Source organism: Lithobates pipiens, unplaced genomic scaffold (assembly GCF_037356315.1).
Source record: "Lithobates pipiens isolate NorthernLeopardFrog02 unplaced genomic scaffold, aLitPip1_a1.2 Scaffold_10, whole genome shotgun sequence".
In the NCBI taxonomy this organism is placed as follows: domain Eukaryota; kingdom Metazoa; phylum Chordata; class Amphibia; order Anura; family Ranidae; genus Lithobates; species Lithobates pipiens.
This window is the reverse complement of record NW_027507686.1, coordinates 52136270-52161615: the sequence shown is the minus strand read 5'-3', so window position 1 is coordinate 52161615 and position 25346 is coordinate 52136270. Positions and strand designations below refer to the sequence as shown.

Sequence of the window (25346 nt, the reverse complement as noted above, 5' to 3'; positions counted from 1 at the left end):
TACCCTGCCAATACTCTGCCAATAAATACCCTGCCAATACTCTGCAATACCCTGTCAATACTCTGCCAATACTCTGCCAATACTCTGCAATACATACCCTGCCAATACTCTGCAATACCCTGCCAATACTCTGCCAATACACACCCTGCAATACCCTATACCGCATCTAGCAACCGGTCACATGACTTCGGCGTGGGCACGCACTGGCACGAGCCCGTCAGTGTGACACACGCTGCGCGCCGGACTGTCCTCCCGCTCCCCTCTACCCAGTGCCTCCTGGGGAAACAGCCGCTGCAGTGCACTTTGAGTTTACTTCTTCTCCCCCCAGAACAGAAGGGAAGAAGAGAATACCAGGAGGTCAGTCACTAGTAGTGTCATGTGTAAGTAAGTTGCATTCTGCAATACCCTGCCAAATTGCCAATACTCATCCATACTCTGCAATACCCTGTCAATACTCATCAATACTCTGCAATACCCTGCCAATACTCATCAATACTCTGCAATACCCCGCCAATACTCTGCAATACCCCGCCAATACTCTGCAATACATACCCTGCCAATACTCTGCAGTACCCTATCAATACTCTGCACTACCCTATCAATACTCTGCAATACCCCGCCAATACTCTGCAATACCCCGCCAATACTCTGCAATACCCGCCAATACTCTGCAATACCCGTCAATACTCTGCAATACCCGTCAATACTCTGCAATACATACCCTGCCAATACTCTGCAGTACCCTATCAATACTCTGCAATACCCTGCCAATACTCTGCAATACCCTATCAATACTCTGCAATACCCTATCAATACTCTGCAATACCCTATCAATACTCTGCAATACCCTGCCAATACTCTGCAATACCCTATCAATACTCTGCAATACCCTATCAGTATCAATACTCTGCAATACCCTGTCAATACTCATCAATACTCTGCAATACCCTGCCAATACTCATCAATACTCTGCAATACCCCGCCAATACTCTGCAATACCCCGCCAATACTCTGCAATACATACCCTGCCAATACTCTGCAGTACCCTATCAATACTCTGCACTACCCTATCAATACTCTGCAATACCCCGCCAATACTCTGCAATACCCCGCCAATACTCTGCTACTGGCTGTGAACGTCATTATTCTAGTCCGGTCGTACATCATCATGTTCAAATCCATCAGACTTTTGGTGTGATTGTGTGTGGCCAAGTCCATTCATTTGAAAAGTCTGTTGGAAGTCCGCCAAAAGTCCGTCGGGAAGACTGTCGGACCTATTCTGTCGGAAAGTCTGGTCGTGTGTAAGGTCAGTCAGTGACAGAAGCAGTAGAAAGATGAATTAATCTAAGTGGCTCCCTGTGCTGCTTCTTCCATTACCAGTCTAAGCCCTGCTGTATAAGGACTGGAAGAAGATGTTATCAAGTCAAATTCATGTACTTAAAGTGGAAGTCCAGTTAAAACCTAAGTATACCTAAACCTGATACACCCCCATTCTAAGCCTATTCTGACTACCCTGTAAAGGAAAGATGTGTATACTTACCTATTCTGGGGGTACTCCAACCTTTCCAATTTTCACTTGAATTAGGGATGGAGGCATGTGTTATACATGCCTCATTTAAAGTCCTAAAATCCCCCCCCCTTTTTTCCTTTGCTACTCCAGTCCGGTCACATGACCGGCTCCGACCATCAGCTTCAGTGTAGAGGAGGGACACCTGACAATGGATGCCCTATAGTAGGCCTATGGGTGACATCAGCACATTCTGCATCTGTTGTTGGCGATCTATACTCTCCAGTATAGATCCACTTAATAATAAACTCTTCTTGAAAGCGACTCTAGTTTTATATATATATATATATATATATATATATATATATATATTTTTTTTTTTTTTATTATTTAGAGAAGAATTTTTCAGGTTTCAAAGAAAGCAATAGTAATATGAGAAGGAAAACCCCCCCCCCAAAATGACATACCATATATACCAGAGAGCACTACACAAATGACAAATCAAAATAACAAAGTGCGAATAAACAGTTTCCCATGTAATGAAAACAATAACTGGGATGACCCACACTGAAGCCACAGCAGCACACCCAACATGGACCAGTCCATACAAGAGCATATAATAGTACAACAGGTCAAAATAAAATGATGCATTATATCAATACAATACAGCAACAAGGTCCACTGCTCCCCATTGAAATTAATGGGGCAGCTCTGCGATACCGCCGGCAAAGCGCCGCTCGGGCGACATTTTGTGGGTGGATTTAACCCCTTTTCAGCTGCTAACGGCCGAATAGCGCCGCTAAATCGACGGGGGCTCTAAAAGATGCATCAGGAGATCTAGGTCAACAAGCCTATCAACAACCTTAGAAATTAGCAATTTAATCTCCTCCTAGAAAGGTATCATTTGGGGGCACATCTATAAAATGTGAAACAGAGATCCCACCATTGAATTACATCTCCAACACCTAGATGAAGCAGAAGGAAAAATAGTATGTAGGATCTCAAAGGTATTATATCACAAAAAAAAAAAAAATAATCTTATAAACATTTTCTGCACACATGGAACTTTTACAGTGCCTTGAAAAAGTATTCATACCCCTTGAAATTTTGCACATTTTGTCATGTTACAATCAAAAACATAAATTTATTTTATTTGGATTTTATGTGATAGCCCAACACAAAGTGGCACATAATTGTGAAGTGAAAGGAAAATGATAAATGGTTTACAATATTTTTTTTACAAATAAATGTCTAAAAAGTGTGGTGTGCATTTGTAGTCAGCCCCCCTGAGTCAATACTTTGTAAAACCCCCTTTCCCTGGGTAGTACCCTGGAGTTTAGGCAAGGAGCTCCTCCCAAATTTACTTGCCAGGAGTAGTTATCCTGGTTGATTGTTAGTGATCCATTTATTTCTCCCTAAGTTTGGCCTTGTTGCACTTTTCTCTTCTACCACTAGGTGGCCGATATGAAAAGGTCATCCCAAGGCTAGGTCAGGGCCGTCTTTAAGGTGGGGCAAACGGGGAAGCTGCCCTGGGCCCACACATTGTTGTAGGGCCCATCTAGCCACGTGCAGCTGTAGCTGAAGAGAAAGGAAAGCAGTAAGCGGCACCATGACTGACAGCAGAGATGGCCGAGTGGAGAAACACACTGACAAGCAGCTGCAGGGGCCGGAGGAGTGAGGAAGTATCACAGAGAGGAGGCAATATCATTCTACAGGCAGCATGGAGGAGCGGAAAGCCGGTGGACGGGGAGAGTTCTGACTCTGAATGAGCATGTGTGCTTAGTTGAGGTTATGTTTTCCACTGTTTTAGCTGCTAAACTATTATTGCACTTCTCTGCTTACTATTAACACTATCAGTGCTGCCTGTGCATACTGGTTGGCATGGACGAGCAGACAGCTGGAATGTTCAACAAGCTGAACTCTTTCACTGCTTTGACCACTGTACTATCACTTATGACTGCCTCTCTGCTTGCTATGATCATTGACAGTACTGCTTTGAAGGTAATCCTGGTCGGCTTCATTAACCCCATCTTTTCGGCTACATGTTACATTCTGCTGCAATTCAGGACAACACTTCTGTTCTGACAAGGGGACTGCTGTATGAGTTTGTAGCATATTCTCTCTAGCAACCAATTAGTTAGCAGTAATTATGGGCAGTAACCTCTAGCAACCAATCAGCAAGCAGAAATGATACGTGGTAACCTTTAGTAACCAATTAGCAAGCAGGAAGGATATGCTGTAACCTCTAGCAACTAATCAGTGAGCTTTAATGTGTGCTGTAAACTCTAGCAACTAGTCAGCGAGCCATAATGGCTTGCTGAAGAACAAAAACGAGCTAGCGGACTATTGCGGTACATGTGAAGACATTAGTAAGAAATATATAAACCATAGTTAAAAAACAGGCAAAGTTTATTTAAGTGATAAAATCATTTAACAGTGTCCAAACAGGTACAGGTGGTGACATATTTCTACTTGTTTTCTCTTCTAAATGAACTTCTTCAGGAAATACATACGTCTATAAAGAAATATAAATATGCATAGATGAGATAACAAAAGAAAAGAAGAGGAGAATGAACCAGTGTGGGGAAGTGACAAGGTGATGGGAACTGGGGAAGGACAGGAGGAAGAGTGAACTCCTCTTCCCACTCCTCTACCCAGCACGTCCAGTCTACACAACTAAATATTGTTAACTTGGCTGCATGCTCCTTATCGCCAGAAGAGACCTCAGTTTTACAACTAGGTCTAGGCTTTTGCCCACTGCAATCTCTACATGTTACAGAAACCATTAAAGACTTATATCTTTTTGCAAGGAATTTAACTTTTAAATATATGTTTGATTCTAATCGACAAAGGACCAATTTGGAGCGCAAGCTCACCGTGCGTACAAGGAACTTCACAATGGATGAATTTTGTGCATTACGTGACTTGATGCTACTATACGAAGAGGGACAAACCAAAGATGACGCTGACTTGTCTACAGAGTCAGGACTGTCATGGTCTAATACTCTCTTACCTTCATCTGCAACCTCGGTACCATCACGCCAATTTAAAACCAAATCACAGAAATTCCCGGACCTGATGATTTGTCCATCGATCTGGGCATTTCTGCATCAATGTATCAAGGACCTGAAAAAACAAACTTGTCCTGAATTTCCCTCTAACTTAACGCCTGACCAACAATATGCCCTTAAATGTTTAAAGCAGCGGGATGATATAGTCATCAAGCCCTCCGATAAGGGGGGAAATATAGTGGTCATGTTCCACGACCAATATCTGGCCATGTGTTATGACATACTCAACAACACCACTCAGTATGTACCCATTTTATCTACCAGCATTATGCAGTTCACTAATAAGTTCGAAAGAACTATGCACAAGAGCCTACTGGCAGGGTCTAATTGACCGAGACACCCTCAACTTTTTAGTTCCTAAATTTCCCCGTACTCCGACTTTTTATTCTTTACCAAAAACACATAAGAATCTCACGAGACCACCAGGAAGGCCCATTGTATCGGGTATAGGATCTTTGGCAGATCACGCAAGCAAGTTTGTAGACAGTTTTCTACTCCCACACGTTTCAAGCTTACCTTCACACATTCAGGATACATCCGATGTCCTTAGGCAAATCGAGGGCATTCTGGTACCTCCCGGCTCCCTCCTCGTGGCAATTGATGTGGAGGCTCTTTATTCGAGCATCCCCCACGAGGCGGGAGTCGAGACGGCCAGAATGTTTTTAATGGAACAGGAACATACATCCTGGTCCCTCAATGAATTTATTCTTGAATTACTTACTTTTATTCTCACACGTAATGTTTTTATTTTTCAAGATCAACATTATTTACAAATTCAAGGCACATCATGCGCACCATCCTACGCCAACCTTTACCTCGGTGCCTGGGAAAGATTTATTTTTTCCGATGATCAGTACCAACCTTACTTAGAGTACATCTTGTGTTGGTATAGATTTATCGATGATTTATTTGTAGTATGGACTGGGTCGGGCTCTATGCTGGATCGGTTTATTGAGTTAATTAACACGAATGACAAGAATTTACATTTCACAGTCGGTACCGATTCAGCACAGATCTCATTCCTAGATGTATTGATTGCTAAAAATCCTGACGGTTCACTATACACCAACTTTTTCCGCAAACCTACGGCAGTTAATACACTATTACACGCCTCAAGTGCCCACCCTAAACCTTTGATTAACTGTATCCCGTATGCACAATACTTACGGCTTCGCCGTAATTGTGCACGAGATGAAGATTTTTTTGCTCAATCAATCACTTTTCGTGAGCGACTATTAGGGAGAGGTTATTTTAAAACCTGTCTACGTAAGGCTTACAATAAAGCTTTCAATCGTTCTTTAACTCAACAAACTAATACAGTGAAAGTCATCACTCAATATTCGGCTCATCATGACCAACTCAGAAAAGTCCTAGCGAAGCATTGGCATATATTGAAAGACCATCATATCTTAACACACCATGTACGTGAGAGACCGGAAATTGTGTTCCGGAGAGCCAAATCTCTGCGTGATAGTCTTACTAGTAGCCATTATAAACCAAAAATAGTTCACCAACTAAATATGAGAGGGACTTTTCCTTGTGGTGTATTTTGGGGCTGTGGTCAGGGTGGAGCCGCAGGGGGTGTAGTCCGTGCTAGGGCTTATGGGTAATCATTCTGGAAAATTCTTGGTGGATTGAAGAGCTCCCTCCCTCCCGCCCTATATTTGGTTTAAGGGGTAATCTGGGGGGTTCAATTCTGATGTTTCCTGTTCAAAATATAGAAAATAAAACATAAAAATAAATAAATAAAAATTAAAAAACAAAAACTTTTTATTATTTCCTCTTTTGTCACAGCAGCTGGTGGGTCAGGGGGTCTTTGGAAGGGGGGGGGGGTCAAGGATTAAAAAGATTGGAGAAGAATTGGGGGCCCATCTAGGGTATGGTGCTCCCACGTGGTTGGTTGTTGGTGGTTCTCCCAGGAGCTAGGTCTCCTGGGGGAAAGTCAAAATTTGGAAATCGCAACGTCTTCAAGCTGGATGGGGCACGGCTGAGGACATGGTCGGTAATAATAATCAAAAATGGGATTTAAGGACACCCAAAGACCCCCTCCTGGTTAAAATTATTTTTATTTATTAATTGTTTAATAAAGGGCTGTTTGTGGCCGTTTAAACCCATATCAAGCAGTGTTGTGTTTTTATTATCAGTTCATAGGACCGAAAGTTGACGAATCCTATAGTCATGCAAAATATTAATAAATTGTGCATTTTTACTTTTTGCAATATGGGTGTATTTCTTTATTTATTGAAAACGGTGGAATTCTCCTTTAAGTTGTGCTATTTTATTTATCTGCCAGGAGTTCCTATTCAAACTTGTCACAACTGGCAGATAAATAAATTCAGTAACAACTCTTTACTTTATCCTTGTGACAGTTCTGCTCACTTCTGCCTTTCACTTTCATTTTCCAGTAATGTGGCTTCTTTTAATCCGGAGAGGTAAGATACGTTTTGTCTTTAGCCAAAGATTGTGAGAATGTCCTTTATTGGTAGGTTTGTGTGATTATTAACTATTTATGATGTGCAAAAATATCTGACCATATAAGTACAGATATTAAATGATCACATATATCCAAAAATAGACAGAAGTCTGTGTTGTGCAGTGCTGGGAGTCCTATGTGATACAGAGAGGCCAGTCTTCTGTATGATGTACATGGCATGGCATGTATATGGCAACATTTCTATAGAAACAGGCAAGGTATGCTGGGGTTTATTGTTCCACGGCTGTTACAGACCACAAAAATATTTGCAATGTTTATATTCCACTTTTCTATCATGCATGACATTGAGCGATTTTCTTCTGCAACTTGGTAGATAGCTTCAACTGCATTCTGTGGTTTTTATTTTTAACCATCCCAATGCATTTTCACCCCCTTCCTGTCCAAGCCATTTTTCAGCTTTCAGCGCTGTCATGCTTTGAATGATAATTGCGCGGTCATACAACACTGTACCCAGATGAAATTGTTATCATTTTGTTCCCACAAATAGAGCTTTCTTTTGGTGGTATTTGATCACCTCTGCGGTTTTTATTTTTTGCGCTAGAAACAAAAGAAGAGTGACAAGTTTGAAAAAAAAAACAGTATTTTTTACTTTTTGCTATAATAAATATAATTTTTTTTTTGAACAAATTTTTTCCTCAGTTTAGGCTGATACGTATTCTTCTACATATTTTTGGTAAAAAAAGAATCGCAATAAGCGTATATTGATTGGTTAGTGCCTACAAAATAGAGGATAGATTTATAGCATTTTTATTATTTTTTTTTTTTACTAGTAATGGCGGTGATCTGCGATTTTTATTGTGACTACAACATTGTGGCGGACATATCGGACACTTTTGACACATTTTTGGGACCATTCACATTTATACAGCGATCTCTGCTATAAAAATGCATTGATTACTGTATAAATGGGACTGTCAGGGAAGAGGTTAACACTAGGGGGTGATCAAGGGGTTAATATGTTTCCTAGGGAGTGATTCTAACTGTAGAGGGAGGGGATTCACAAGGGGAGGAGACCGATCGGTGTTTCTCTGTACTGAGAACACACCATCGGTCTCCTCTCCTCTGACAGGACCATGGATCTGTGTGTTTACATACACAGATCCACGGTCCTGCTGTGTTACCAGGCAATCGCGGGTGCCCGGCGTACTTCGCGACCGCCGGGCACGCGCATCGAGTCCCCAGTGACACGGCGGGCGTATGCGCCCCCTGATGGGCCGAAAAGGCGAGGGCGTCATTTGACACCCTCCCGCAACGAGAGCTGTGCCTCCTGGCCGGCAATTGACAGCCGGCGGTCGGCAAGCAGTTAAATAGGGTAATTAAATAATAGTTAATAAAAGTTTTAGCAGTTATCTGTGTTAGCTACAAAATGTTGTCCTTGGTATCAGAGTCATAGCTTGAAGCTTGTGGGCAGGGCCAGGACAAGGGGTGGGCAGGAGGGGGTGGCTGCCCTGGGCACTGTGGTATCATGTGAGGTGGGGGGGCACCACAACACCACAAGGAGATTTGAATTGTTCTCTGAGGGTAAATTTGGGGAGATGTGATTGGGGGGGGAGAAGATTTGTGCTAGGAGGGGGGATTTGGGGGGTTTGTGCCATTAAAGTAATATGGTAGAGGGGAAATATATATTTTTAATATATATATTTTTTTGGGGGGGGGGGGGTATATGCTAGTATTGATGATTGGGGGATTTGTAGATTTGGGGTGAGGAGAGAGGATTACTTGGAGGGAGAAATTGAGTGATAGAGGATTTGTGCTAGGAGGGGTGTTTTTGTTTTGCTTAGGGGGGATAGAGTGGATTTGAGCGGGGGGGATCCGTTTTATTTATTTATGTAAAACCTTTATTCAAAAAAAATAAAAAATGTGTTTGCTGCAACTGTTTATAAAGTCCTAGCTGGAGTTTGGCTTCAAATGAAAATAACAAGTTTTGCCTATAGTTCTACTTTAACCACTTCAGCCACTGCTTTACTTGACTGACAATTGCTCGGTCATGCGACGTTGTACCCAAACAAAATGTATGTGTTTTTTTCCCCCCACAAATAGAGCTTTCTTTTGGTGGTATTTGATCACCTCTGCAGTTTTTTTTTTTTTGCACAAAAAAAAGTGCTACAATTTTCATGCTATAGTAAATATCCAAAAAAAAGTAAAAAAACGAATTTCTTCATAAATGTAGGCCTATATGTATTCTTCTACATATTTTTGGTAAAAAAATTGCAATATTTGTATATTGATTGGTTTGCACAAAAGTTATCTTGTCTACAGACTACGGGAGAAATGTATTTATTTATTTTTTTTTTTTTTTACTGCTAATGGTGGCGATCTGTGATTTCTAGCGGGACTGCGACATTGCGGCGGACAAATCTGACCCCAAATTACACTTTCTGGGGACCAGTGACATTGTTACATTGATCAGTGCTATAAAAATACACTGATCAATGTAAAAATGACACTGGCAGGGAAGGGGTTAACACTTGGGGGTGATAAGGTGGTTAACTGTGTTCCCTCAGTGTGTTCTAACTGTAGGGGGAATGGGTTGCCAGGGACATGACAGAGATCACTGTTCCCGATCACTGGGAACAGTAGATCTTTGTCATGTCACCTGTCAGAACAGGGAATCGCCTTGTTTACAAAGACAGATCCCCGTTCTGCCTCTGTACACAATGATCGCGGGCGGCCAATGGACATCGAGTCCACCGGGCCCACGGGCGTGCTCCAGTGGGCGTGCAAGCATGCCACCGGTGCTGTGCGAGCGCCCACAATCTCACATGCACAGACCGACGTTGGTTCGGAATGCAGAGTTTAGAGATGCGCTACTTGAAGAGTTCTGGGGGTGCTATATACATGCCAAATTCAGGTTCGCTGCATACAGAGGGCAGGGTTCAGGGGTGCACTAAACACAGAGTGCAGAGTTCAGGGGTGCACTAAACACAGAGTGCAGGGTTCAGGGGTGCACTAAACTCAGAGTGCAGGGTTCAGGGGTGCACTAAACTCAGAGTTCAGGGTTGCACTAAACACAGAGTGCAGGGTTCAGGGGTGCACTAAACACAGAGTGCAGAGTTCAGGGGTGCACTAAACACAGAGTGCAGGGTTCAGGGGTGCACTAAACACAGAGTGCAGAGTTCAGGGGTGCACTAAACACAGAGTGCAGGGTTCAGGGGTGCACTAAACACAGAGTGCAGAGTTCAGGGGTGCACTAAACACAGAGTGCAGAGTTCAGCTTTCTTCCACACCTGCTTACCTCTGCATCCCCCATCCACATCTCACTTTCACCCCTCTTCAGCTATGACCTCTGTATGCAACTCCCCTTCCACTGCCCTCATCTTCTCCCTCCCTCACTAAAAGCTCCACCATCTTCCACAAGTCGTACTTGTGTTGCATTATTACACTGAAGCACCCAGCCTGCTCTAGTACCTCCCCCACACACTGTAGGTGGCTCTGCCTCCTCACTTGCAGGGAGATCATCCAGTGGGGGAGGGGGGTGTCGGGATCTGCACTGCAACCTGAGCACTTACATCTCCCTTGTCCCCATCCTGCACTCAGTAGGAGCCGCTCAGGAGATCAGATCTATGGGAGACAAGCTGTCACTTGTAAACACAGAAGCCGGACTTCTGTGTTTACAAGTGATAGTGGTGAGCAGAGAGCCAGAGGTGGTGGAACTGAGTTACACAGAGTTCCAGCTAAAAAAAAAAAGCCTTGCGTGTTATAGCTTTCACTTGAATGTTATAATTTGTAGTAAATACAGCTGGATAAAACAAAAACTGTGCCTGTCTTCATTTCAGGCTACAAAGCAACAAATGTGATTATTTAACATTTCTATACCCAATGTACACTCAGCCACACCTGGAACAGCGGGAATCCAGCCTTAGTGAGCCAAGAGAGACGGGATAAATAATGTGGCTTTAGGAAAAGAATTGGCAACTTCAGTAGCTCTTTGACCATTTGCAGCTATCATAATAAGCCGGCTACAGCAACAAATCTATAGCTGCTAATAATAATCTCTGTTACAGACTGGCTGCTGTGACATGTGATATGATTCCTAGCTCAATTGAGGAACTGAAAGAGAAGGGTATTATTCTGAAATTGAATGTGTGAGTAGGTCCTAAAACTACAGCTTTGATATGATAATATTTTACATAGTTGCATTGGTCCAGCTTGGACCAGTGTAAGAATGTATGTGCCATATCTGTGGGATTCCTGTGGAAGCTGGAAATCACTGTAGTAGTCACTGCTACTACAGTTATCTCAACAAGCATCGGGGTACCGTCCCGAGTGAGTGCCCTGCCGCATTGTATACACAGGGGGCGCCATTCACAGAACACTTTGCATTTTTTCAATGTTTAGCCAAGTCCTGGGCCCCTTTTGGTTTAATGGTGACCTACAGAGTTAGGGACAGCTGACATCCTTGTATGTAGAGTGGGTTACGAGGCATTGTGGGTGTAATGCGAGGTAGATTCATGGGCGCCAGACCATTCTTGAATGCAAAGAGATTGATTTTCTCTTAAACAGAACTGTGGGAGAGAGGGTTAGGGCCAGGACACCCTTAAGTAGTTGCTTTTGGTTGGACTGCAAGCCGCATCCCAACCCTACACTGCTCTCTTGCTTCTGGATAGGCCCTCAGACAGCCTAGCAGCCAGATGTCCCTGGGATGGGCCTCAGGCTCTGGCCTAGCTGCCCAGAGCAGCACAGCACATGTCCACCCAGACATCTGTCCAGATGGCACAAAACACCGCTCGCCTGACTCCACCTAAATATATAGGGTCTGCCAGCAGGCCAAGGGATTCAGGAAAATCCCTGCCCATGGGCTGAGATACCCCATATACTCCTAATGTGTCCTTGCAATACTCTTGTCTTATCTAATATCGTTAGGTACCCGCCACCTAATGACAAAAGAGAGAAGTGCAGCAATTCCAGAATTAGGGCAAAGTAAGTTGACCCCCTAGCAATTGGCCAAGGCAACTTTCACTTGGCCAATAAATTCAAGAGCAACCCTGCCTAAACATCAGGGTGCTACAAATGAATGCAAAGTGTTCTGTGATGTTCTGTGATTGGACGAGGTGGAGTGGGGGGGGTACTGACATCACAATCTCCACCTCATCCAATCAGCAAGCATTTTGCATTCATTGAGAAAATGCAAAGTGTTCTCTAAATGGCGTCTGTGCTGAATGAATGACTTCCTCTATTCACTAAGCAGTAGGGGAGCCACTCAGCACGGGATCCAAAAACCAAATGACAATCACCCAGATAGCAAGGATAACTTGACACAAATTTGTGGCAGTGTTGAATTGTAAGTCTGTTAACTTGCTGCACATTTTCACTGGCAAGTTTGCAGAGCACTTAAAGCACAAGTTGCCAATTTCTCAATTTGTAGCAAATTTGCGTGGCAAGTCTCTAGAAAGAGCAAAGTTGCAGTGGTGAGACTATAGCAAGAGCTCTGCAAGTCTACAGCATGGAAATTCAACCACAGTGCCCCCTGTGGTGGGATGACTATTGCACAACATAACTGAACCAGAACTTTCAGCAGACTTGCAGAATGTTTGCAAGTAAAATTGATCTGGAGTCATGCAATGTGGACTTGCTGCAATTGTGCAACAAACCTGTGAAGCCTGACAAGTCTAGCAATAGCTTAGCAAGTCATTTTTAAACTTGCAGCACAATTGCGTGCTATCTGGACACTGTAGTAGCAGCACCAACTACAGCTACAAATACTGCAGCTGCTGACTTTTGATAATTGGACACTTACCTGTCCCAGGGTCCAGCGATGCGGGGAACGAAGCCCCCCCTCGTTCCCCGCTCCGCTCGCGGCGCCGTCATTCTTACTGTGGGCACCCAGCTATGGCTTCACAGCAGGGCACCCACTGTGCATGCACGAGCGGCGCTGGGTGCCTTTATACGCCACTCAGTCATCTGGGACACGTGACAGGTCCCAGATGACTGTGCGGCGTGAGGGGAAGTGATGTCACCAGCCCGGGCATTGAAGAAGGCTGACTACGAGGGACCCCCTAGCAACAGGCATTTAGAGGTGAGTAAAACATTTTTTTTCCTTTTTTTTTCCAATTTGTTTTTTTTTTTTTTTTTTTTATGAATTTAAAGCAATTTTTTTTTTTTTTGGTGGCAACACTACTTTAAAGATTAAAGGATGTTGGGCTGGAATGGCCCACTCACTAAATGAATTGTGTCCAGTTTTCCAGGAACTGGACCAAATTCAAACAGTGTATGACCAGCTTTAATGTCCCCGAAAGTATTGAATCATTGGATCAGCATTATAGCCGGCATTTCCAAAAGGAGAGATCAACAGCGACTGCCCCCTTGCCCAATCATTCTAAAGCTTCCATCCACTAATGCACCCAACCAAACATTCCAGCAGAAAAGGTACGACAGAATCAATCCATCGGATATTCCGATCCTGTGTGGGCTTCATCTGACTTTTTTTTTCAAAAATTCTGATGGACCTAGAAATAGAATATATTTTAAATCTTTCCGACGGAATCAATTCCTATTGTGAAAACTGTTCGTCTGTATGCTATTTCGACGGACCAAAAACGAGGCAAGGGCAGCTATTGGCTACTGGCTATTGAACTTCCTTTTTCTAGTCCTGTCGTACGTGTTTTACGTCATCGCGTTCTAAACGAACAGACTTTGGTGTGATCGTGTGTAGGCAAGTCCGTTTCAGAGGAACTCCATCTGAAAGGTCGTCAGAGTTTATTCTGATGGAAAAAAACGTTGTGTGTACGTGGCATAATACTCACCTTGCCTGTTCTCCCCTGTTGCAGCCAGCACCTGAATCCTCAGTATCAGCTGGTGTGAGATGATAAGAAAAGAGGTGCTATCATTTTCTCTATCACATGTTAAACAAATTTTAAGCAATATAAACAATATGTAAATGTTAAGATGACACAAAACGATATCCTTAAAGTGGAGGGCCACCCTAAAAAAAAAAAAGCAGCATTAATAATCTTTAAAAAAAAATAAAAAAAAACTTTTGAAAAAAATAAAATTCTTTACCTTATCAGAAATCCCTGTTGCTAGGCAGTCTTCCTAATCTGCCTCTTCCTACTCCGCGGTGATCTTCAGTCTTCTCTCCTCGTCACATTGTCCTCTGGGTAATGGGGCGCGCTGTGTTCTGGTAACTGTGTGTTTCCTAACACAGCGCGTCCCATTCACAAAGTGCTGCACACCTCACGCATGCGCAGTAGGAAATACTGTATATTTGCAAAACCTCTGTGTTTAACACAAATTGTTAAGTTCTATGTTGATGTTCGAGTCGAACGTAAGTTTGTGTCGTACATTGGGTGTTTGCCGAATAGCGAACAATTTGGGGTGTTCACGGCAAATTCGAAAGCCGCGGAACATTCTTTAAAAGTCTATGGGAGAAATCAGCATGGGGACAAGGTGCTTTGGGGGGCTACCATGTTGAGGGCATGTAGCCTAGTACGGTTCAGGAGGGGGGGTTCTCTCACCCCCCCTCTTTTCCTGCTCCTACCAGGTTGCGTGCTCGGATAAGGGTCTGGTATGGATTTTTGGGGGGACCCCCACGCCATTTTTTTTTACATTTTGGCATGGGGGTTGCCCTTAAAATCCATACTGGACCTGAAGGGTCTGGTAAGGATTTTGAGGAGGACCCCTACGCCGTTTAAAAAAAAATTGGCGCAGGGTTCCCCTTAATATCCATACCAGACCTGAAGGGCGTGGCATGAAATTTGGGGGGGACCCCACACAATTTTTTTTTCAATTTTGGTTCAGGGTTCCTCTTAACCAGTCCCAAAGGGCCTCTGTATTGCCCGACAATTCATTATAGCCGCGAGTAGTTTTAAATTACTTTTTTTCCCTTAGAAATGTCAGTTTGGTGCGGTACTGTTCTAAACATGGGAAAAATGCGCCACTTTACAGGCATACTATAGACACCCCCCAGGTACAAAATTAAAGGAATATTTCACTTTTATTGTTTCACTTATTGTTTCATTATATCACTAAGCATTATTAAAATTACTGCTCCTGAAAAAACTTCTGTTTTTTAAAGCTTTTTTTGCATTGATCCATGTCCCCTGGGGTAGGACCCAGATCCCCAAACACTTTTTATGACAATAACTTGCATATTAACCTGTAAAAATAGAACTTTTGATTTTTTTAACAAATCTTTTGCCTGTTCACATGTTCTGCTGCAAACCGGGGTGTTCGGCTCAACCCCCACTGTTCACATGTTGGTGTCATGTTAGTTTTTTTTTCTTCTGCTTAAAAATTCAGCTAGGGTGCTACAACGGTTTTCTGTGCCCCATTCACGCGTCTACACAGCTGTCAGCCGCAGGACAGAGCAGTGTGAAAATCTGCAACAAGTCTGCATTACTTTAAATCACTCCGCAGCTCTTCATTGCACCCTGTGTTTTTATGCACCACAGCTGAGCTGCATAGACACATGTGGAATGCCACTTTGTAACATTTCTATAAAGTTAGGAAAAATGGGAAAATAGTGCCTTGCATTGTAAAAACACAAGGCACAATCCTACAAAGCCTGCTCAGCATAGATACTACCTGCAGAGAAAATTATTCCGATTTTCTCTGTGGGTAGTGTGAACCCGGCCTGCACATTACACATTTCTGCGCCCAAAAGAAACACACATCAGACCAGCATTGTTGTGTGAACAGGGCACATATAAAACAATCGTTTTTTTGTGGCCTTGCAAAAACAGGTGCAGAAAAATGCATGTCTCTGCACATGGGGTGAATGAGGGCTTACATTTTTACACATAAGTATAGTTCCCAAAATTAGAAACTGAGACAAAAAAATACAAAACAGGAAGGAAAAAACACACTGAGTTCAGACACTAGCCAAAAAAAGCACATACGTTACGCTTAATATTGGGCACGGCCTAAAGTGGCAGTCTGAGCCTACTCAACCCAAGAGTTTTAACACACATCATCCTAATTTTTTTTTTTTTAAACAGACTAAGACACTTTACCTAAGCCTACTTTAAAGCAAAATAAGTTTGCGATTGTCTCAGTGTATATTCGTGGCACACCTTGGTGCCGGAATTAATGAACTCCCATACACATGCTCAGAAGCCACCTAACCCACTGCGTGGGTGGTGCGCTCTGTGATTGCTGAGTTCTTTGGAACAATCACAGTGGCCCTTTACCACCGGGTGTATTTACATCCGTGATCAGCTGTCATTGGATGCAGCTGATCACGGATGTAAATACACCCGGTTATTGGCTTTTCTCTCCTTACTCTGTCAGTACGAAGAGAAAAGAAGGGAGACGATAACTGACTTGTGTTAAAGGGACATCTGCAATGATTATCAGTGTCTTCATTATCAGTGCAGTCCCAACAGTGAACACCAGCGGTGTCAATCAGTGCCTACCAGTGCTGCCAATCAGTTCCCACTCTCTGCCCATCGCCGCTTGCTGCCCGCATCACAGCCTGTCAAGTCTTACTCTTCGGGTCCCGGGGTACTACTGGGTAGGGAGCAGAGGAAGATCACTCCACCAGGGAAGGCAAGGAGATAAGCAGGCAGGCGGCAGGCTGGGACTTCTGTCAAGGCAGAAGAACATGTGAGCGGAGCTGGGTGGGCATGCACTTGAAACTGAATAACTATTCCCTCCACTCCGACCAGCAGATGATCATCAGAAAGGGGCATGGATAATGGAAAAAAATACACCCCCTAAGCTAGTAGGAGCAACAGAGTGGGGGGGGGGGGGATGTGTAATTCCGTTTTTTTTTTATTCTGCACTGACTGTCTTTGAAATTGCCCCAGCCCCTGTTCAAATACAATCTGGGGACAGACTTGGTCCAGAGACAATGTCCTCAATCCGGGGACTGTCCCCGGAAACCGGGGATATCTGGTCACCCTAACCTATCAGTGCTGCCTATAAGTGCCCATCAATGCCGCCTATCAGTGCCCATCATTGCTGCCTATAAATGGGGACTATCAGTGCCACCTATAAGTACTGCCTATCAGAGTCCATCAGTGCCACCTATCAGTGCCCATTAATGCCACCATTCAGTGCCCATCAGTGCCACCTCATTAGTGCTACTTCATCAGTGGCCATCAGTGCAGCCTTATTAGCACACATCAGTGAAGGAGAAAAATGACCTGTTTGCTAAATTTTATAACAAACTGTGACATTTTTTATTTTATTTCAAAATTTTCAGTCTTTTTTCATTTGTTTAGCAAAACATAAAAAATCCCAGTGATGATTAAATACCATCAAAAGAACACTCTATTTGCGTTAAATTTTTTTTTATAAAAATGTCATATGGTAAGGGGGTAAACATGCCCAGTAGGCAAGTGGTCAGAGAAGAAGTTCATCAAAATAGTTGGAATCTACTTAGCAAATTACAAGCATGTTGTAATGATATGTAGAATACTTCACTACTGGTGAATCATTTTGATGCTGTAACAGGAAACAAAGTCTGACAACACTGTGGGCTCCAGAAAACAACAACAAAAAAATCTGCACAATGTAGTTCTGACTTCTGTGCCACCTTGGCATGTATGGCTCAGGGTCCATACAAGTTCAATGGAACTCTGAGCCCTGGTGCTGCTCTTGGGGGTTTGGCAACTGGAAAGTTCATGGTAGATGATAAACCTGCATGGGGTGTGGCAGTAGAGATCAGGTGTGGTTGGGCATGGCTGAGCAGTTTAAAATACAACTTTATTGAATTAAAAAATGCATTCCCTGTATTAAGGTAAAAAATGTCCCACTTACCCAAGTCCTCACTCAATCCAGCACTGTGTGTGTCTGCAGCTATTAACAGTTGTGCTTGCCCCTCCATGTACAATGCATTGTACATGATGATGTTGAGGGACGGCCCACAGACCAGACAAGAAGTCAATGCTGGAGATGGCTGGAGCAAAGAATTGGGTAAGTATGTGTAGCTGCTGGTGAATAGAGATCCCCCTCTCTGCACAGCCAGGCACACCCAATTTTCACAGGCAGGAATGTCCCCCAATTACCTACCATCCCCCTTTAAGGCCCTCCCTACTGTCTGTTTTATTTTATTATATTTCCTACTTACCTTTTTCAGCGGACTTATGCCGCATATACCTGATCGGAATTTTGATCGGAAAAAGCTCTGATGGTTTTCCCGAAGGAATTCCGAAGGGATTTCGCTCAAGCTGTCTTACATGCACGCGGTCACACCAAATTCCAACTGTCAAAAACGCGGTGACGTACAACACGTACGACGGGACTAGAAAAAGGAAGTTCAATAGCCAGTAGCCAATAGCTTCCGTCTCGTAGTTGAATCTGAGCATGCGTGAGTTTTTGCGAGTCGGAATTGCATACACACAATCGGAATTTCCGATAGAAACTTTTTCCGTCTGAAAAACTGAGAAACTGCTCTCAATCTTTTGCTGGTGGAAATTCGGCCAAGAAAATTCCGATGGAGCATACACGCGGTCGTATTTTCCGACGAAAAGTTCTCATCGGCTTTTTGCTGGCCAAAATTCTGACCGTGTGTACGCGGCATTAAGGATGGTCATGAAATGAGCTAAGGCTTCTCCTTGACCCAGGGCAGTTCATTGCTGATGTATATAATGGCACTGATGCAATAAACTATGAATTAGGGCACTGTGATGATGCCCCACCATGACACCCTGAATTCATAGAATGTCCAATAATACAGTAACATAATACACTAAGAATAAAGGCCATGGTGGTAACGCCCCCCTTGGGGTTAAGACCGCGATACCCTTTATTTAAAATACAGTATGTCCTGTTTCTCTGTCTAATGGATATGTGCACCACAGTCTGATTCATTCTAATCAAGGAGTTTTGCTCTTCTTGATGATTAAATTGGAGAAGTGCCTTTCAGCGATGATAATATGATAAAGCAGAATAGAAGCAATGTGCATGTTGTGTCTTGAGGACACTGAATTCCTTTGGTTGTGAAGAAATTAGGTTTCCGACTGCCAGAAGAGATTTGTGGTAACCTTTTAGAATACAAAACCAAACGTTTCCACTTCCCGTGATATTGTTAAAAATAGTATCTATTGACATACAATAGCGTCAGTGCACAGAAAGCAGGGTTGCCACCTCATCCCTTTAAACCCAAACACATATTAATTAAACAGGTTCTGTGGCTGAGTAGGGTGGTAATTAAACTCATTAGCCTCAGAACCTGTGCAATTCAAAGGTGTTTGGGTTTAAAGGGATGAGGTGGCAACCCTAAAGCCTCATACACATGATCGGATTGTTGGCCAACAAAATCGTGGAATTTTGTCCGAAGGGTGCTGCCCAAACTTGTCTTGCATAGTTACATAGTAGGTGAGGTCGAAAAAAAAGTCCATCAAGTCCAACCTATGTGTGTGATTATATGTCAGTATTACATTGTATATCCCTGTATGTTGTGGTCATTCAGGTGCTTATCTAATAGTTTCTTGAAACTATGGATGCCACCCGCTGAGACCACCTCCTGTGGAAGGAAATGCCACATCCTTGCCGCTCTTATGCCCAGTACACACGGTCGGACATTCCGACGACAAAATCCGTTGAATTTTTCCAACGGATTTTGGCCGAAACTTGTCTTGCATACACACAGTTGCACAAAGTTGTCGGAAAATCCGATCATTCAGAACACATACAGGACTATAAAGAGGGCAGTAGCCAATAGCTTTTGTCTCGTAATTTATTCTGAGCACGCGTGGCACTTTGTCCGTCGGAATTGTCTACATACGATCGGAATTTAAACGATCAGATTTTGTTGTCTGAAAATTTTAGATCCTGCTCTCAGACTTTGTGTGTCCGAAATTCAGACAGAAAAAATCAGATGGAGCCCACACACGATCGTATTTTCCGACAACAAGTTCAGACCGTGTGTACAGGGCATTACAGTAAAGAACCCTCTACGTAGTTTAAAGGGGTTGTAAAGGTAAATCTTTTTTCACCTTAATGCATTCTATGCATTAAGGTGAAAAAACATCTGACACTGTCTGCGCCCCCAGCCCCCCCTGTTTTACTTACCTCACCCCCTCGAAAATCCCGTGCTCGCCCCTGCCGTCCTCTTCACCGCTCAGCCTGGCCGCTGATTGGCTGGAGTGGATGGATGGAAAGCAGTGCAGCCATTGGCTCGCGCTGCTGTCAATCACATCCACTGACGCGGAGCGCTGGGGGGCGGGGCCGTGTGATACAGCGAGCGGCTATAGCTGCCGGATGTATCAAGGGAGCGCGCCCGCAGGTGCTTCTCACCATGTGAGGGAGCTCGCATGAATGTGAGAAGTACCTGTGGGAGGAAGCAGAGACAGCCGCCGAGGGGCCCCAGAAGAGCAGGTTCGGGGCCAGTCTGTGCAAAATGAGCTGCACAGTGGAGGTAAGTTTAACATGTTTGTTATTTTAACAAAAAAAACATTTTTACTTTACAATCCCTTTAAGGTTAAACCTCTTTTCTTCTAATTTTAATGAGTGGCCACGAGTCTTGTTAAACTCCCTTCCACGAAAAAGTTTTATCCCTATTGTGGGGTCACCAGTACAGTATTTGTAAATTGAAATCATATTCCATCTCAAGCGTCTCTTCTCCAGAGAGAATAAGTTCAGTGCTCGCAACCTTTCCTCATATCTAATATCCTCCAGACCCTTTATTAGCTTTGTTGCCCTTCTTTGTACTCGCTCCATTTCCAGTACATCCTTTCTGAGGACTGGTGCCCAGAACTGGACAGCATACTCCAGGTGCGATCGGACCAGAGTCTTGTAGAGCGAGAGAATTATCATTTTATCTCTGGAATTAATCCCCTTTATAATACATGCCAATATTCTATTTGCTTTGTTAGCAGCAGCTTGGCATTGCATGCCATTGCTGAGCCTATCATCTACTACGACCCCCAGATCCTTTTCCATCCTAGATTCCCCCAGAGGTTCTCCCCCCAGTGTATAGATTGCATTCATATTTTTGACATCCAAATAATTTTTTTTTACATTTTACATTTTTCTACATTAAACCTCATTTGAACCTGTGTGCATACACACGGCCAACAATTCCGAACATAGTGACATACTATATTGTTTTCAGCTCTTTAACGTCACCTTTTGGGCTCCTTCTGCTAATTTTGTGTTAGTAGAAGTTTGGTGAGTGTTGATTCACACTTTTCATTTCGCACTTTTCAGTTTGCGCTTTTCAGTTAATTTCTAAATGGCCGTTCGTCAACCAGCTATGTTGCGGTATCAGAGGAGATAACGTGTTATTTGTTATTGGCCTTGCAGTTTTCACTTTGACATTATTTTTTTAGTTGAATGATGATTTGGTTTTGTATATTTTCTATATTTTTGGTTGCATAGAATGCACTTTTTGGTTAAGTTCTATTGGCAGATAGCATGTCTAATTTTATTTGTTTTCTTTTTTTAATGCACAATAAAAAAAATTGTGAAGAATAATACTTGGCTATGTAACATTTTGGGAGTAGGCAGTTACATTTAAAAGTAAGTAAATTTAACAAGGGACACCAACATAGTTGTATCTTTGATCTTAAAAACTATGGGATAACGGTGTTGTGGTAACTTGCCCAAATAAAAAAAAAAAAAAGCATAATAATATTATTCTTGATATCACTAGGAAAAAAAAAAAACTTTTGACATTTTTTTTGCAATAAATCCATCAGTATCTCCAGCAAAGGAGCTTCATTATTATCCCATTAAAGAAGAAGAGAATATGCGCTGCCTTTCGAGATTTCAAAATTTTTCAAAATCCAATTATCATTGGGACAGAAAGTGAGGTGAAATCTTCTGTACAGGGGCACAGACAGCTAAACAAATGTTACAGGGGTGATAACCCTTCCCCATGTTATCCAAAAAGCTTAAAAATAGATTTTTTGGCTGGAGCTACACTTAAAAAATATACCTGTTCCAACTTACAAACAGATTCAACCTAAGAACAAACCTACAGTCCCTATCTACAGTTTGTAACCTGGGGACCCCCTGTATAAGACTGTTGCCATTGGAGACAGCAATCCTACTCGTGCAGATGTGGTGTCTTGCTGGATGCCTTTCCCTGCATGGCTGTCTACCTATAGAAGTCTCTTGTCTTTGATAAAAGAACAGGGGTGATCAATTTTGGAGGATCATGGATTTAGTGCTTTTTGGTTATCCTGAAAATTGTCATTGTCATAGTCTGATCTGCATAGAATTTCCCACTTTAAAGCTTAAAGTGTTTGTTACCCCAACATTTCATATTCTTGATATGTTGTAAATGTTCTTGTTTAAAAGTATCCTGTTCTCTTTGCATTGCTTCCTTTTGTGTTAAATACCTAGTGATCCTGCCACGCCCCCTGCTTTCCTATTTTAAAGTGATCATGCTTGGCATGAGAGCACATCCATCACAATGTGGTTAGTTTTTCCTCCAATGTCTAAGACTTGTGCTGACACCCCCCCCCCCCCCCCTGCACAACTCTTCACTGGGAAGATCAGTGGATTGCTGTTTCTTTGCCTCTTTCTGACATGTCCCCCCTGCAATCCATTCCTACCTTTCTAATTCCCTTTATGCAGCTGAAAACAGAGGTTAGGTGATCAATTATAAAAAAATAAAATACAATCTGTATTTTCTGTAGATATTTACTGTATATACACACACAAAGAAAAAAATAAACATTTCTGTATTTTCTGAAGATATATATACACGGTATATATATATATATATATATATATATATATATATACACACAGATCGGGCATTGCTCAAGCTGTTGTAGCCCTTCTTACATCCACCCTGGCTGCCACAGTAGATATGGCAGTTTAGAGGGGTTTGAAGCAGCAGCATGTGGAAATCCAGGCACAAGCACAGAGGCTCACGCATGCAGAGGAAAGAATCTCCTCCCTAGAAGATGACAATACAGCTAACTCTGCTATACTTGCACGCCTTTCCAACTCTCATAGCGATATCTGGGAAAAGCAGGATGATCTGGAAAATCATGCAAGGCGCAATAATTTGCGCATTGTTGGACTTCTGGAATCTATTTCTTCTGTACAGCTCACAGACCTATGTGCCAGATCCATTCCTGAGCAACTTGGTCTCCGCATTCCTTGCACTTTAGAGCATGTTCACCGTATTGGTTAGCAGACAGAGCATCATAATTCTAGCCTGTCATTGTCCAGTATCTTAACAACGTGGACAAGCATGCTATTCTGCAGACGTTTTGGTGCTCTTGTACCCTATCAATTGATGGTGCAAACCTGCTGCTCTTTGCAGATTATTCAGTGGAGGTGATGAAGCAGGGCAAAGCCTTCTCCGCGATCTGCTCGACACTGTACCATAAGCACATTAAATTCACCTTGGCTTATCCGGCTGTTTTACATATCCACTCCTCGAACGGGGAATATCTCACCTTTACCTCTACGGAAGATGCAGAGCCAATAAATAAACCTCCACTGATGGTCCTTCTCCCAGCACCACCAAAGATCCCTTTTACCAGCGTAGTCCCTATAAACCTCCAAAGAACTAGCTTGGCTGGACATTCAGCAATCCGCTGACATCTCTATACTACTCTGATGCTTTTAAAGTTTCTATGGGGAGTGGTAATTGCACCTTTTTCTTCCTTTTTGTATTTTCTTATACTTAAATTACTTTACCTGTTGCATTGCTGTTGCAATGCTTGTTATACACTTGTTTTAGCTTTTTCATGTCCTTGTTATAGCTTTACTCAAGCTTAATATTATTATTGACCAGTTCATTGCTCCCTCTTTGGGTTGAACCCTAGGCTAAATTTCTGCTCCACTGTTAGCACTGTATGAGTCCCCTCCCCCGTACCAGTGATAGACCCCTTATGTCGCAAGGTCCTGCTTCCTTGATTGTGGGACCTACCATCTTGCCCCAATCCATCTCCTCTATGAGGTTTATAGATGCGTGGCAATTAACTCACCCGATTGAATGGAACTTCACCTTTTTTTCACCCCCCCCCACATAATTCCTTTTCACGTATTGATTATTTTTTTGCTTTCCCTGCGCTAGTCCCGACACTCACAGATACGGCAATAGGTGATACTGTGATCTCGGACCACAGCCCAATTATTGTGAAATTACTTAATGCCAAACCTTCATCCCCTCACCCATTTTGCACTTTCTCTCCTATTTAGCTGATAATGAGGACTTTCGTTACATGCTTTATGATGCCTGGGCAGAATAAGCCTCCACTAATGGAGCGCATCTTACCAATCCAAACCTTTTTTGGGAGGCAGGTAAAGCCTTTTTAAGAGGTAAAATTATTTCTTATATCTACCCTAGCTAAAAAAACATTCCCAACAGAAATTCCAAAAGGCTAGTGAAGCTTTGTTTTTAGCACATGAAACCCTAACACAGGCTCATATATTGGCTACTATAAAAGCCTGGCAACTGACCAAACATACCTTTGACCTGTGGGCAGAGCAACAAGAGGCAGCTAAGACATCTTACTCTACCTCACGTTTTCACACATTTGGTAACAAAGTGGGCAAACTCTAATGTTGCGTACACACGACCGGTTTTTCCATCAGAATAAACTCTGCCATTTTTTTCAACGGAGTTCTGCAGAAATGGTCTTGCCTACACACGATCACACCAAAGTCCAAGAACGTACAGCACATACGGTGGGACTAGAAAAAGAAAGTTCAATAGCCAGTAGCCCATAGCTTCCCATGCATAGTTTTTGGTCAGTCGAAACAACATACAGACAAACGTTTTTTTTTATTCCGTCGGAAAGATTAAAAAAAAAAAGTCAGATGAGGCATACACATGATCGGAATATCCGATGAAAAGATTCCGTCTGACTTTTTCTGCTGGAAAGTCCGACCGTGTGTACACAGCATTAGCCAAACTTTGTGCAGGTCCTAGGCGGCCCACGTATTTCTATGCTCTAAAGAATACCACAGGCTCCCTTGTTACTTCACCTGCGGAGAGTAGCAAAGTAAATGGTGGTTCTAGGTTATAAAGCAGCAGTAGTGCCCCTTTGACAGTCAGAAGACAAGCAAGGTGGTGAGGATTTGATCCAATTATTCACGATCGTCCTGTGAGCTACCAGTAAGCATAATTGAGTCCATTGTGAGAGGTTGTTCGATGTAGTTCATATTACTCTGCTTCCACCCCTGAGGGTTCTATTTCAAATTGTCACATCACTTTGCATTATATTGATTACAGATTTGCCTCCCTACCCTTCCTCTCCCACAACCCCTCCCCCCCCACTCCCTCTTTTTTTTTCTTTTTTTATCACCTGCCCTCTTGACTCTCTCCCCTCCTTCCCTTGTTGGGCCCTTGTTTATGTCATATATTTGCATAGCACACAGAGTCTGCGTTTAGGGCTCTTCAGTTCTGTACTTATTTTTT

At 42.9% G+C, this 25346-nt stretch overlaps 1 protein-coding gene across 1 annotated transcript in view; it reads left to right on the top strand.

Annotated features, from left to right (window-relative positions):
• The first annotated feature begins 6949 nt into the window (after positions 1–6949).
• The window catches only part of NLRC5 (NLR family CARD domain containing 5), a 286405-nt gene continuing 268008 nt past the window's right edge, over positions 6950–25346 (top strand). Inside the window, exon 1 of the mRNA XM_077454771.1 lies at positions 6950–7010. The gene's annotated coding sequence lies outside the window, so the exon portion shown is untranslated. The remainder of the gene's footprint in view (positions 7011–25346) is intronic.